Source organism: Meriones unguiculatus, chromosome 12 (assembly GCF_030254825.1).
Source record: "Meriones unguiculatus strain TT.TT164.6M chromosome 12, Bangor_MerUng_6.1, whole genome shotgun sequence".
NCBI classification, from domain to species: Eukaryota; Metazoa; Chordata; class Mammalia; order Rodentia; family Muridae; genus Meriones; species Meriones unguiculatus.
This window is the reverse complement of record NC_083360.1, coordinates 51,504,084-51,517,244: the sequence shown is the minus strand read 5'-3', so window position 1 is coordinate 51,517,244 and position 13,161 is coordinate 51,504,084.

Below are 13,161 nucleotides of genomic sequence, written 5' to 3'. Positions count from 1 at the left end.
AGAAAAGAAAGAAAGAAAGAAAGAAAGAAAGAAAGAAAGAAAGAAAGAAAGTTAGCTCTCATCCACACATTTGTAACATTCCTTGAAAGTGGAAGTGTATATGGAGACAGGAATAACATCAAGTAGAGTGTGAGGTAGAAGTGGGAGAACACAAAAGAGGGTGAATATGAGAATATGACTGAAATCTAGTATACATGTTAAAATTAAGCTCTTTATGTAAAATTACTACATGCTAATAAAAAGTATTAAAATAACAAATAAGTAGTAATGATCACAAGCTTTGGAAAGCACAGGGTAAGAGAAAGATAAGGAGAGGAAGACTAAGAAAATTAAATTATAATTAGATAGCGATAAGAAGTTCAACTCCTTGTAAAAATTTTTGTCAATGTTGCACAAAGAAACACATGGTCAGAGTGAAAATAATCTAGCAACTCATTTTTTAAAAAATGGTATTTTCTAATCCACAGCAGGTGAGCAATCATACCAGGGCAGAAACTGCACTTAGTTTTTATTCTAACACAGGTGGCGACTGTGTGTCATCTCATTGACTGATGCAGCTTTAAAATTTGAGAAGATTGACTTTTGATCAGTGTGAAGAGGAAGGGTATAATACAGAATAAAGTCTAGGGAATTTCTATGGGTTAAGTTGTAATGCCATGTTCATAAGACCCTCAGAGACCAGCAGGAGATGACTTGATGCAATAGCAAGAGAGCTTTGTTATGAGAGTGATCGAACTCGGGACCCAAGTCTCACTGACACAGTAGTAGAAAAGTGGGGCGTCGAGCTTTGAGTGAACAGGATTTTTAAAGGGAAAGTCTGTGAGCAGGGAGTTTCCATGGCAGCAAGTAGGGTGGTACATGTTTTATGACAGCAAATGGGGGGAGACATATGCCTTGACATTAAAAGATTAGGTAACAGTTAGAGGGGTGAGGTGACCTTCTCTGAGGCACATAATCACAATTGCTAAGGCATATACTCAAAATGGCTATTTTACTAAACCATATCTAAAACGTTGGGGAGAATTTTCCCACCCGATTTCCAACCAATTCCCATTGATTATTGCCAATGAGTTTGTCTCTATTTTCTATAAAGCATTTATTCTGTGATATTTTCTGGAGGCTGTTGCTAGGAGAGGTAACTTTGTTTTCTGCCAGGTGCACATTTTGTGATATTTCCTGGTACCTGAATTCAGCTCCCAGTCAAGATGGCTCTTTATTTTAAAATGGAGTTATAACCAGCTAACTTAAACGCTTCAAGACTACAAGTGCTTTAAGACACAAGGAGATTTTTGAAAAATTGGCCTTTCGTCAGCTAACCACGTTTGTAAAAAGAAGTTTCCCAAAAGATGTACTATTTATTGTTAGGGTGTTTATGGATATTTTGAAAGCCTCAGAAAAATATTATGTAAGTTGTTCCACTAAAGAAATGATAAATATTTGAAGACAAATATGTGTTTACCTCTGTTTAGATATTACCTAATCTCTATATATATTGAAATATCACATATTACTCCACAAATATAGACAAATATTTCACAGTGTGGACATGTTTTATCAGTTGAAAAGAAAGTATTTATAAAAGAAGGTCAGGTAATTCATTCAAATATATTCATTAACATTAAAGTAAAAATTAAAAAGTCTAAAAGGGAATTTCAAGTGAGGAATCCACTAAATGACAAAGAAAAAATAAAAATAAATAAGAGGAGTAGAAATGTGTGCCAGTTGATAGGAGCTTGCCTAGCACACAAGGGCCCTGGGTTCACTCTTTCCAACCTCAAGAGCTAGAGTGTAAGTGCGTACCTGCATTTACCATACATTATTTATCACTTGGTAAGTAAAATGACAAGGGCATCCTTCTCAACACAACAAAATTGAGTCTTTTTTTTTGACACTATTAATCTTTCTGTTTTTCATGCTTCAGTTTTGATATTTTCTAATGACTTATTCCTGTTATCCAATATTCTCTTGGCATACTACTTCCAATCTGGTATTTCTCATATTAAAGACAAGATTCAAATCTTAACTTTTATTATTTCATTTTTATTTTATTTATTTCAGAATAAGTTCTCTGAATGTTACTTGCTATGTATTTTTATCAATATTTTCAGCCTAGTATTGTAATGTAAATAATTTACAAACTAAATAAACAGATGGTAGACTTTGAATTAATAAAAGAAACACTGATGATTTTAGCTTCTCTCAAAAAGTTTATACTGTGTTCTCTAAAAAAAAAAAAAAGCTTAATTTTGCTGGAAACTAAGACTGGATTACATTGTTTAAACCTTGAGAACTAGGTACTTCTGATTTGTTACATGGAGTTCCTTTGACTTCCAACTGAACTTGTTGAAGGCTGAATTTACTTACTTATTTCTTCAAATTATGAAACTGCTAAATATTCTACCCTACTTTCAGTAATTGTTTGCTTAACACTTAATTTCTTTCCCTGTGTAGATTGTGACTGCAAAACCGCAATTGTTTGTCTAATTTCTCTATACCATAATTCCCTTCAGAATCTCAGCCCTGCAAGTTCTGGATGTCAGAACTTGCATAATAATGCTACTTCTGGAAGTATTATTCAATGTAATAATTCCTGTTTGAATGACAGCCCCTCCTTCCAAATTCTGAACATATCATTCATTCCATTAGCCTATAGGGAAAGGCATTCTCTTCCTGGCATCATAGGATGCTTCTCTCTGGCATTGGCTCCTTTATTTGTGCCTCTATCTCCTAAATATTAATTTTATTACATTATCTTTAGTTAAAATATTTGTATTCAGCTGGGCGTCCAGGCACATGCCTATATATAGTCTCAATGCTCAGGAAGGCAGAGGCAGGCAGATCTCTATGAGTTTGAGGCCAGCCTGGTCTACAAAGTAAGTCAAGGACAGCCAGAGCTACACAGAGAAATCCTGTCTTGAAAAAATGTAAAACAAAACAAAACAGAAACAAAAAAGTTTCTAAAAAGTTATTCTTTAAGTAGATGAATCTAATTAGTAACAGTAAATAAGGTACTTATATGAGATAAATAAAAGGAAAATCTTATATAAATCATATATAATCAGAGTCATACCCACTATTATTTAAGCATTACCTTGAACAAGTTGTGTTATTTCTCATTAACTTGCTTCTTTTGATAATAGGTAACTTTAATGAAGGTCTTTTTTCCTGAATCTTGAATGTTTACTAGATACTTATAGAGAATGGATATCATAGGTAGTGCCTACATCTCTCAAAACTTCATTCAAAAATATTGCATAAATGTCACATTCCAATCTCTCTAAAAAGCAATGTTGGTGTCAGTCAAAATTTCATACACTTTCTTGCATACTTATGAACTTATTTCCCCAGTTGAAAACTTTCATAATGCCCGTTAGGTAAATTTCAGTATTCTTTCTGCCATACCAGATTGCTTTTTAAATTAAGACATATGACATATTTTATAGGAATCTGCAATCTAGAAAACCTAACAATAACAACACAATCAGCATACAGGCAACATTCATATTATTAGGTATGGACTACTCATAAAAAACTAACTGGTTTAGGTAATCTAAATATAAAACAGAATTTGAATAATTATAAATGGAAGTAGAAATAATCTCTAGTTGTTAAGACACAGCTGACTATATGTCTTTACAAAAGCCAGTTAGAAGTTTTGATTAGCAGATCCCAGATTTCATACAATTTGATGAATCCTCTGAGAACTGCTTCTTCTCATTTGATCAAGCATCAGAGGACATTTTTGCCAGAGAACTAAACATATAGACAGCTGCACATTAGTTCTAAAGTTTGAAGTCACTGATAGAGCGCATGAATGTGTTTCTAGGATTAATAAAATGGGCTTTGTATACTTTGTATTCATGGGACCTGTTTTTCTGATACACATATACCTAAATTTTATCAAAAGATTTGTTGGTGATAAAGATGACTGTGATGAGATAAGAGACATGAGCTCCAATATGAAAAAACTCCCTTTCAAGCCTTAGTTGAAAACCATGTGCAAATTATTGTTTCCTTGGGCCTCAAACAGACCTTCAAGGAATGCAGATTAGCCAGGATTTCAGAGCCACTGAGGAACACATTAGTTTTGATACCTTAGAGGAGTTTTAGTAAATGCAGAAAATCGCTTCCCTCTGCTCTTGTGACTTGCACATTGCAGGAGCACAAGGTCTTCTGAAGGAGCTATGGAGTCAGACTGAATGCCATGAAACCAAAGGAATGCCCTTTCCTCTTCTCTGATGAAAAGCTTACTACCAGTGAGGTTGGTGTTTGAATAGATTTAATTCAACCAATAGAATTAACTGTGTTGACTAAAACTTGCATTTAGAGCAACTCCTCTAAAACCTGCATTATTAGTGTTGTGTTGGCTCAGTAGGTAAAGGTGTTTTGTTGCTAATGGCTTTATTTCTAAGTGCCACATATAAAAATAACTGACATCCACAAATTATGTTCTGATTTCACAGGAATGTGGTGGCATGTCTGTGCATACATACACAAAACACACACGTACAAATAAGCACATGTAATTTAAAAAATTGAAAGAAATTTAAGTTATTTTATTTTCCCTTTGGTTTTTCAAGAGATGAGATTTCTCTGTATAGCCTTGGATGTCCTTCACTTTCTTGGTAGACCAGGCTGGCTTTGAGCTTACAAAGATCTGGTTGCCTCTTCCTCCCAAGTGCTAGGATTAAAGGTGTGTGCTACCATGCCCAGCTAAGAAATTTACACTTTTTGTCACACTCAGTCTTCAAAATGATCTCATATAATAGACCTTACAAATAGTGAATACTGGTACAAATGCTGAATCTTGCTCTATATTTATGGGGCAACTTATTTAACCAATTTCTGACTACTATCCTCATTCTTATAATTGAAATGATAATTATGCATTCTTGACAACAATAATACAAATAGTTAAGTCAGTGACTCATATGGCAAATGGATGCAGTCATGTTTCTAGAGTCATATGAATTACGTGGCAAATCACTTGTCTGCCACATCACCTCTCTCCCCGATTTTTCCTGTAAGTGAATTTCAAAAGAAGAGGAAAGAAGAGAATTTTCTCTCCAATAAAGAAATTAAATGAAAGAAAACAAAATTTTAACAACCAAAGTACTGGTAAATTTTTTGTGCCTGAACCTCCCCCAAAGTTCCTAGGTCACCTCTCTAATGGTATCTTATTTATTTATTTATTTTCTCTCTTTTATTAAAATAATTTTTATTTTTTATATTAATCACAGGTTATTTTCTTTGTATCCCAGCCTTAGCCCCCTCCCTCATCTCCTCCTTTCCCCTTTCCAAGTCCACTGATAGGGTAAGTTCTCCTCCCCCTTCATCTGACCCTAGCTTATCAGGCTTATCAGCTTATCAGGCTGCTCCTCCCTCAGGGGAGGTCAAAGAGCCAGCCATTGAGTTCATGTCAGAAATAGTCCTTATACCCCTTACTAGGAAACCCACTTGGATTCTGAGCTACCATGAGCTACATCTGAGCAGGGGTTCTAGGTTATATCCATACATGGATATATATCTTGGTTGGAGAAACAGTCTCATAGAAGACCCATACCACCTTGAACGTGCCTGATCTCATCTGTAATGGTACCTTATAGATGTTAAACTAAGGTTTGGCAAGTGGTGAGCTAAATGGAGGCTCATGAATTTCCAATGTCAGCCCCAGCCTCATGATTTACTTCACACTTTGGCTTGCACATGAAAATATCAGCTGCAACTCCACACTTCTGTCTTTCCTCTACCAGTGTTTGTGAAGGGTCTCAGCTATCATCAGATACAGGACATAACCACCAGCACTGTCACGTGCACCTTAGCAAAAGCCATGACAGAGACTGAGGTCATGTTATAAACTGAGCTTCCCAAGGTGACAAACTCCTTTGGATATACATGTGACACCTTCATGAATAAAAGAAAAAATATGATCACTGCTTTTATATAGAATATGACTGTTTCATAATGATTGATGAGTTTCTAAAAATAGTCACTTTTTTCCATATCCACTTCATTGTGTTTATGAACTCTGTTTACTTAAAGAAAAAATAGATCGTAAGGTTACTTTATTTTTATAACTTTTGTGTAATCACATTTTTTTTGAAATTTTATATGGGGAAACTATGAGTTTTCATCAAGTCCACCTCTATTTTCTTTGTTCAACTTCAGCCACCATTCCTACCTATTATTTCCAATTGACTTCCTGTCTCTTCTTTCTCTTCCTCCTCCTCCTCTTCTTCCTCATTCTTCTTTATTTTTAAATTTTATTTTTCTTTTTAGTTACATTTTGTTAACTCTGTGTCCCAGCTGTATCCCACTCCCTCATTCCCTCCCCAACCCCACACTCCTCCCTGGTCTCCTCCCTGCCCCTTTCCAAGTCCACTGATAGGGGAGGACCTTCTCCCCTTTGATTTGATGCTGTTTTATCAGGTATCTTCAGGGCTGGCTGCAAAGTCCTCCTCTGTGGCCTAACAGGACTGCTCCTCCCCTGGTGGGGGGAGTCAAAGAGCCTGCCCTTGAGATCCTGTTAGAAATAGTCCTTGTTCCGCTTACTTTGGAAAACTACTTGGTTACTGAGCTACCAAGGGCTACATCCAAGCAGAAGTTCTAGATTATATCCATAGATGGTCCTTGGTTGAGTGTCAGTCTCAGAATAGACCCTGTGCCTAGATATATTTGGTCCTTGTAGAGCTCCTATCCTTTCCATATATTAACTCCCCTTCTTTCATACACTGCACTCTGCCGAGGGTTGGTTATGAGTCTTAGTGTCTGCTTTGATATACTGCTACGTAGAGTCTTTCAGATGCCTTTTGCGGTAGTCTCCTGTCATAAGTTCAATGCACATCCCAACTGTCTTTCTAAATGAGGGTTGATCATCTTCGCCCATGTCCACTTTCTTGATTATCTTCTTTGGTGTGTAGATTTCATTATGTTTATCATATCTTGTAGGTCTATATAAGCAAGTATATACCATGTTCGTCTTTCTCCTTCTGAGATACTTCACTCAGAATGATCTTTTCTAGATCCTACCATTTGCCTGCAAATTTCATGATTTCCTCCTTTTTGATTGCTGAGTAGTATTCCATTGTGTAAAAATACCACAATTTCTTTATCCATTCCTCCCTTGATGGACATCTGGGTTGTTTCCAAGTTCTGTCTATTACAAATAAAGCTGCTACAAACATGGTTGAACAAATGTTCTTGTTGTGTACTTGAGCAAATTTTGGGTATATACCTAGGAGTGGTATAGCTAGGTCTTGAGGTAGCACTAATCCTAATTGTCTAAGAAATTGCCAGATTGACTTCCAAAGTGGTTGTACCAGTTTACATTCCCACCAGCAATGGAGGAGGGTTCCCCTTTCTCCACAACCTCTCCAGCATGTGTTATCACTTGAGTTTTTGATCTTGGCCATTCTGATTAGTGTAAGGTGAAATCTCAGGGTTGTTTTGATTTGCATTTCCCTAATGGCTAATGAGGTTGAGCATTTCTTTAAGAGTTTCTCTGCCATTCGATGTTCCTCTTTTGAGAATTCTCTCTTTAGCTACATTCCCCATTTTTTAATGGGATTACTTGGTTTGTTGCTTTTCTGCTTCTTTAGTTCTTTATATATACTGGATATGAGCCCTCTGTCAGATAAAGGGTTGGTGAAGATTCTTTCCCAATCTGTAGGCAGTCGTATTGTTTTGATGACAGTGTCTTTTGCTTTACAGAAGATTTTCAGTTTCATGAGGTCCCACTTATTGATTGTTGCTCTTAAAGCCTGTGCTGTTGGTGTTCTGTTCAGGAAGTTGTCTCCTGTGCCAATGAGTTCTAGGCTGTTCCCCACTTTTTTTTCCAACTGATTTAGAGTATGTGGTTTTATGTTGAGCTCCTTGATCCACTTTGACTTTAGTTTTGTGCAGGGTGATAAATATGGATCTATTTTTATTTTTCTGCATGTACACATCTAGTTGGTCTAGCACCATTTGTTGAAGATGCTGTCTTTTTTTCATTGAATGGATTTGGCTTCTTTGTCAAATATCGAGTATTCATAGGTGTGGGTTTATTTCTGGGTCTTCTATGCAGTTCCATTGATCCTCCTTTCTGTTTCTATGCCAATACCATTAGTTTTTATTATTGTTGCTCTGTAGTAAAGCTTGAGATCGGGGATGGAGATACCTCCAGATGATCTGTAGTTGTACAGAATCATTTTGGAGATTCTGAGTTTTTTGTTTCTCCATATGAAGCTGAGAATCTTTTTTTCAAGGTCTGTAAAAAACTGAGTTGGTATTTTGATGGGAATTGCATTGAATTTGTAGATTGCTTTTGGCAGGATGGCCATTTTCACAATGTTAATCCTACCAATCTATGAGCATGGGAGATCTTTCCGTCTTCTGATATCTTCTTCGATTTCTTTCTTCAGAGACTTGAAGTTTTTCTCAAACAGGTCTTTCACTTGCTTGGTTAGTGTCACCCCAAGGTACTTTATGTTATTAGTGGCTATTGTTAAGGGTGTTGTTTCCCTAATTTCTTTCTCAGCCTTTTTGTCTTTGGTATACAGGAGGGCTTCTGATTTTTTTGAGTTGATTTTGTATCCTGCCACTTTGCTGAAGGGGTTTATCAGATGAAGGAGTTCTCTGGTTGAATTTTTGGAGTCACTCATGTATACTATCATATCATCTGCCAATAGTGACACTTTGACCTCTTCTTTTCTGATTTGTATCCCCTTGATCTCCTTTAGTTGTCTTATTGCTCTGGCTAGGACTTCAAGTACTATGTTGAAGAGATATGGAGACAATGGGCAGCCTTGTCTTGTCCCTGATTTCAGTGGGATTGATTTAATTTTCTCTCCATTGAGTTTGATGTTCGCTATAGGCTTGCTGTATATTGCTTTTACTATCTTTAGGTATGTGCCTTTTATCCCTGATCTCTCCAAGACTTTAAACATGAATGCGTGTTGGACTTTGTCAAATGCTTTTTCGGCATCTAAGGAGATGATCATGTGGTTTTTCTCCTTCAGTTTGTTTATGTGATGGATTACATTGATGGATTTCCGTATGTTGAACGATCCTTGCATGCCTGGGATCAAGTCTATTTGGTCATGGTGGATGATATCTTTGATGTGTTCTTGGATTCGGTTTGCAAGTATTTCACTGAGTATTTTTGCATCAATGTTCATAAGAGAGATAGGTCTGAAGTTCTCTTTTTTTGTTGGATCTTTGTACGGTTTACGTATCAAGGTGACTGTGGCTTCATAGAATGAGTTTGGTAGTATTCCTTTTGTTTCTATTTTGTGGAATAGTTTGAGGAGAATTGGTGTTAACTCTTCTTTGAAGGTCTTGTAGATTTCTGTGCTGAAGCCATCTGGTCTTGGGCTTTTTTTTGGAGGGGAGACTGTTAATGACTGCTTCAATTTCCTTGGGAGATATAGGACTATTCAGTCTTTCTACCTGATTTTGACTTAATTTTGGTAGATGGAATCTGTCAAGAAAATTATCCATTTAATTTAGATTTTCAAATTTTGTGGCATATAGGCTTTTGTAGTATGACCTAACCATTGTTTGGATTTCCTCAGTGTCTATAGTTATGTCCCCATTTTCATTTCTGATTTTGCTGATTTGGATCGTTTCTCTCTGCTTTTTAGTTAGTTTGGCTAAGGGTTTGTCTATCTTGTTGATTTTCTCAAAGAACCAGCTTTTTGTTTCATTGATTCTTTGGATAGTTTTATTTGTTTCTAGTTGATTGATTTCAGCCCTTAGTTTGATTATTTCCAGCTGTCTGCTCCTCTTTGGTGTATCTGCTTCTTTTTTTTTCTAGGTTTTTCAGTTGGGACATTAAGTTGTTTGCATCTGATGTTATGAATTTCTTCTTGAAGGCACTTAGTGCTATAAATTTTCCTCTGAGCAGTGCTTTCAATGTGTCCCATAAATTTGGGTATGTTGTGCCTTCATTTTCGTTGAATGCTAGGAAGTCTTTAATTTCTTTCTTTCTTTCTTCTGTAACCCAGCTGTCATTGAGTAGTAAGTTGTTCAGTTTCCATGTGCGTGTCGGCTTTTGTTGTTTCTGTTGTTGTTGAGGTCCAGCTTTAGTCCATGGTAGTCAGATAGTATACAAGGGATTATTTCAATTCTTTTGTATCTGTTGAGGCTTGCTCTGTGACCCACTATATGGTTTATTTTGGAGAAGGTTCCATGCGGTGCTGAAAAGAAGGTGTACTCTTTTGAGTTTGGGTGAAAAGGTCCGTAGACATCTATTAGGTCAATTTGATTTAGGGATTCTGTGAGTGCTTTTATTTCCCTATTTGGTGTCTGTCTAGTTGATCTGTCCCTTGGTGAGAGTGGAGTGTTGACATCTCCCACTATTAAGGTATTAGGATCAATGTATGATTTAAGCTCTAATAATGTTTCATTTATGAATGTTGGTGCTCTTGAATTTGGGGCATAGATATTCAAGATTGTGATGTCCTCTTGGTGGATTTTTCCTTTGATGAGAATATAGTGGCCCTCCTTATCTTTTTTTATTAACTTGGGTTGAAAGTCTATTTTATTAGATATTAGGATGGCTACTCCAGCTTGTTTTCTGGAACCATTAGCTTGAAAAACATTTTTCCAGCCCTTTACTTTGAGGTAGTGTTTATCTTTGTTGCATAGGTGTGTTTTTTGGATGCAACAAAATTTTGGATCCTGTTTCCATAACCATTCTGTTAGCTTGTGTCTTTTTATTGGTGATTTGAGTCCATTGATATTGATAGATAATAGTGACCAATGCATGTTAGTTCCTTTTGTAATGGAGTTGGTGATCTTACCCTGTTTCATTACTTGTTTTCTTTTCTTTCTTTGGGGGGGATGTTATCTGTATTCCCTGTTTTCTTGGGTGAATTTGTTTTCATTGGATTGGAGTTTTCCTTCTAGTATCTTCGGTAGGGTTGGTTTGCTGTATAGATATTGTGTAAATTTAGTTTTGTCATGGAATATTTTGTTTTCTCCTTCTATGTTGATTGAAAGCTTTGCAGGGTATAGTACTCTGGGTTGACATTTGTGATCTCTTAGAGTCTCCATGATACTTGCCAAGGCCCTTCTGGCTTTCATAGTTTCTGATGAGAAGTTCGATGTGATTCTGATAGGTCTAACTTCATATGTTGCTTGGCCTTTTTCCCTTGCTGCTTTTAATATCTTTTCTTTGTTCTGTAGATTTAGTGTTTTGACTATGTGACATGATGTGTTTCTTTTCTGGTCTAGTCTATTTGGTGTTCTGTAGGCCTCTTGTATATTTATGGACATCTCTTTCTTTAAGTTGGGAAAATTTTCTTCTATGATTTTCTTGAAAATATTTTCTGGACCTTGGAGCCTGGAGTCTTCTTTTTCATCAATTCCTATTATTCTTAGATTTTGTCTTTTCATAGCATCCTTGATTTCTTGGATATTTTGTGTTTGGAACTTTTCTGATTTTACTTTTTCTTTGAGAGAAGTATCCATTTCTGCAAGTGTGTCTTCAGCTCCAGAGATTCTCACTTCCATCTCTTGTATTCTGTTGCTGATGCTTACTTTTGTGGTTCCTGATCTTTTCTCCAAGTTCTCCAGCTCAAGGGTTTTCTCATTTTGTGTTTTCTTTATTGATTCTAATTCTGTTTTCATGCCTTGCACCATTTCTTTCATGTGTTTGAATTTGGATTCCTGTCTCTCTATGATGGTCTCTATTTCTTTCTTCATTTCCTTTTTATATGCCACTAATTTTTTCTCTATTTGTTCCTCTATTTATTTGGCTATGTTTGTCTGTGTTTCTTTAAGGATTTTGTCTATTTCTTCTTTCTTTACCTCCAATTGACTGGCCAACTCTTTGAAAGATTTGTTCATTTCCTCCTTATGAGCCTCAAATAATTGGGTAATTATGGCTTTAAAGTCATTTTCCTGTGCTTCTGATGAATTGGAGTATCCATCGATTTTGGGGTTTGCTGGTTAAGTCATGATATCCTGATTTATGTTGGAAGTGTTCTTTCGCCTACCCCTGGCCATTGGCTTATCTGAAAACTTCCCTGTTTGTTTTTGGATTCTGCAAATCAGACTGGTACTGTCTCTCTCTGGCATCTGGAGAATTCTTCAGGAAGCTGAGAGGGATCCTGTGTCCTTAGCGTGTGCTGAGGACTAGCTGTACCTGTGGGAGAAAAGTATGCAGGCACAAACGGGGCAAATGCAAGCATGTGTGTGTGTGTGTGTGTGTGTGTGTGTGTGTGTAAGTGTGTGTCGACGTGTGTCTCCAGGGACAGAGTGATGGCTAATATTGAACCCTTGAGTGTGTGGGAGGGCCTCTGCACTGTATATGTAGCAGGCGCTAGTGATGATTGCAGTGCAATTTCTGGCATTAACTGCCTTAACTCCTCAATTAGACCCACAGAGCAGGAACTTCAATGTCCCAAGTGCCCCTCTGTTTCCCAAAGTGGGTAAATGGGTGGGAGGGTTTTGATGTCTGGCTTCTGTTTTAGAAGGACCCAGGATCTGGGGATCTGCAGATTCTCAAGGGTGCACTCACTTACAGGCAGGTCACTTGGCAAAGATTGGGGTATCTGGGCTCTCTCCTCTCTGGTTTGGGCCTGCTTCTTTGATGTGTTCTGCCAGTTCCGTGCTGCTGTCACTGCCAGGTTATGAGGTCTTGCTGCAGCTGGAGATTTCAGGGTGGTCACATCAGTAGGGATCAGGGTAACCAGGCTCTCTGTTCTCTGTGTGGTCCTGGTTAGTCTTAAACTGGAGGGCTGATGTGCCCCACCAGCTCAGTGCTGCTCCACCACCAAGTTAGAAAGTCCCGCTGTAACTGGAGACTGGGTTGCTAGTCCAGATGATTTCTGGGAAGTCCTGGGGTCTCTTCACTGTGCTCTCCAAGCTTGGGAGGCCCAGCACCTGGTGTGTCTAGCTTGTATGGTGTTTCTGCCTGGTTTTGGTGAGTATATAGCGTGTTCTCTGTCACTGTGGAATTGGGCGGGCTGTACCATCAGTGATCTCGATCCTGCGGAGCTAGTATGGCATCTAGCAGACTCAGGCTCTAGGAGGATGGTGTAGCTGCCGCACGAATCTGGGACTCTGAGACTCATACTGCTGGCCTTTGCTGCTAAAGGGCTTGGATCTCCGCCTCATTGGCTGTAGACCCCAGGCAGTTAGGTTTGTGCTGAGAGACGAGCTTGCTGTGCCCAG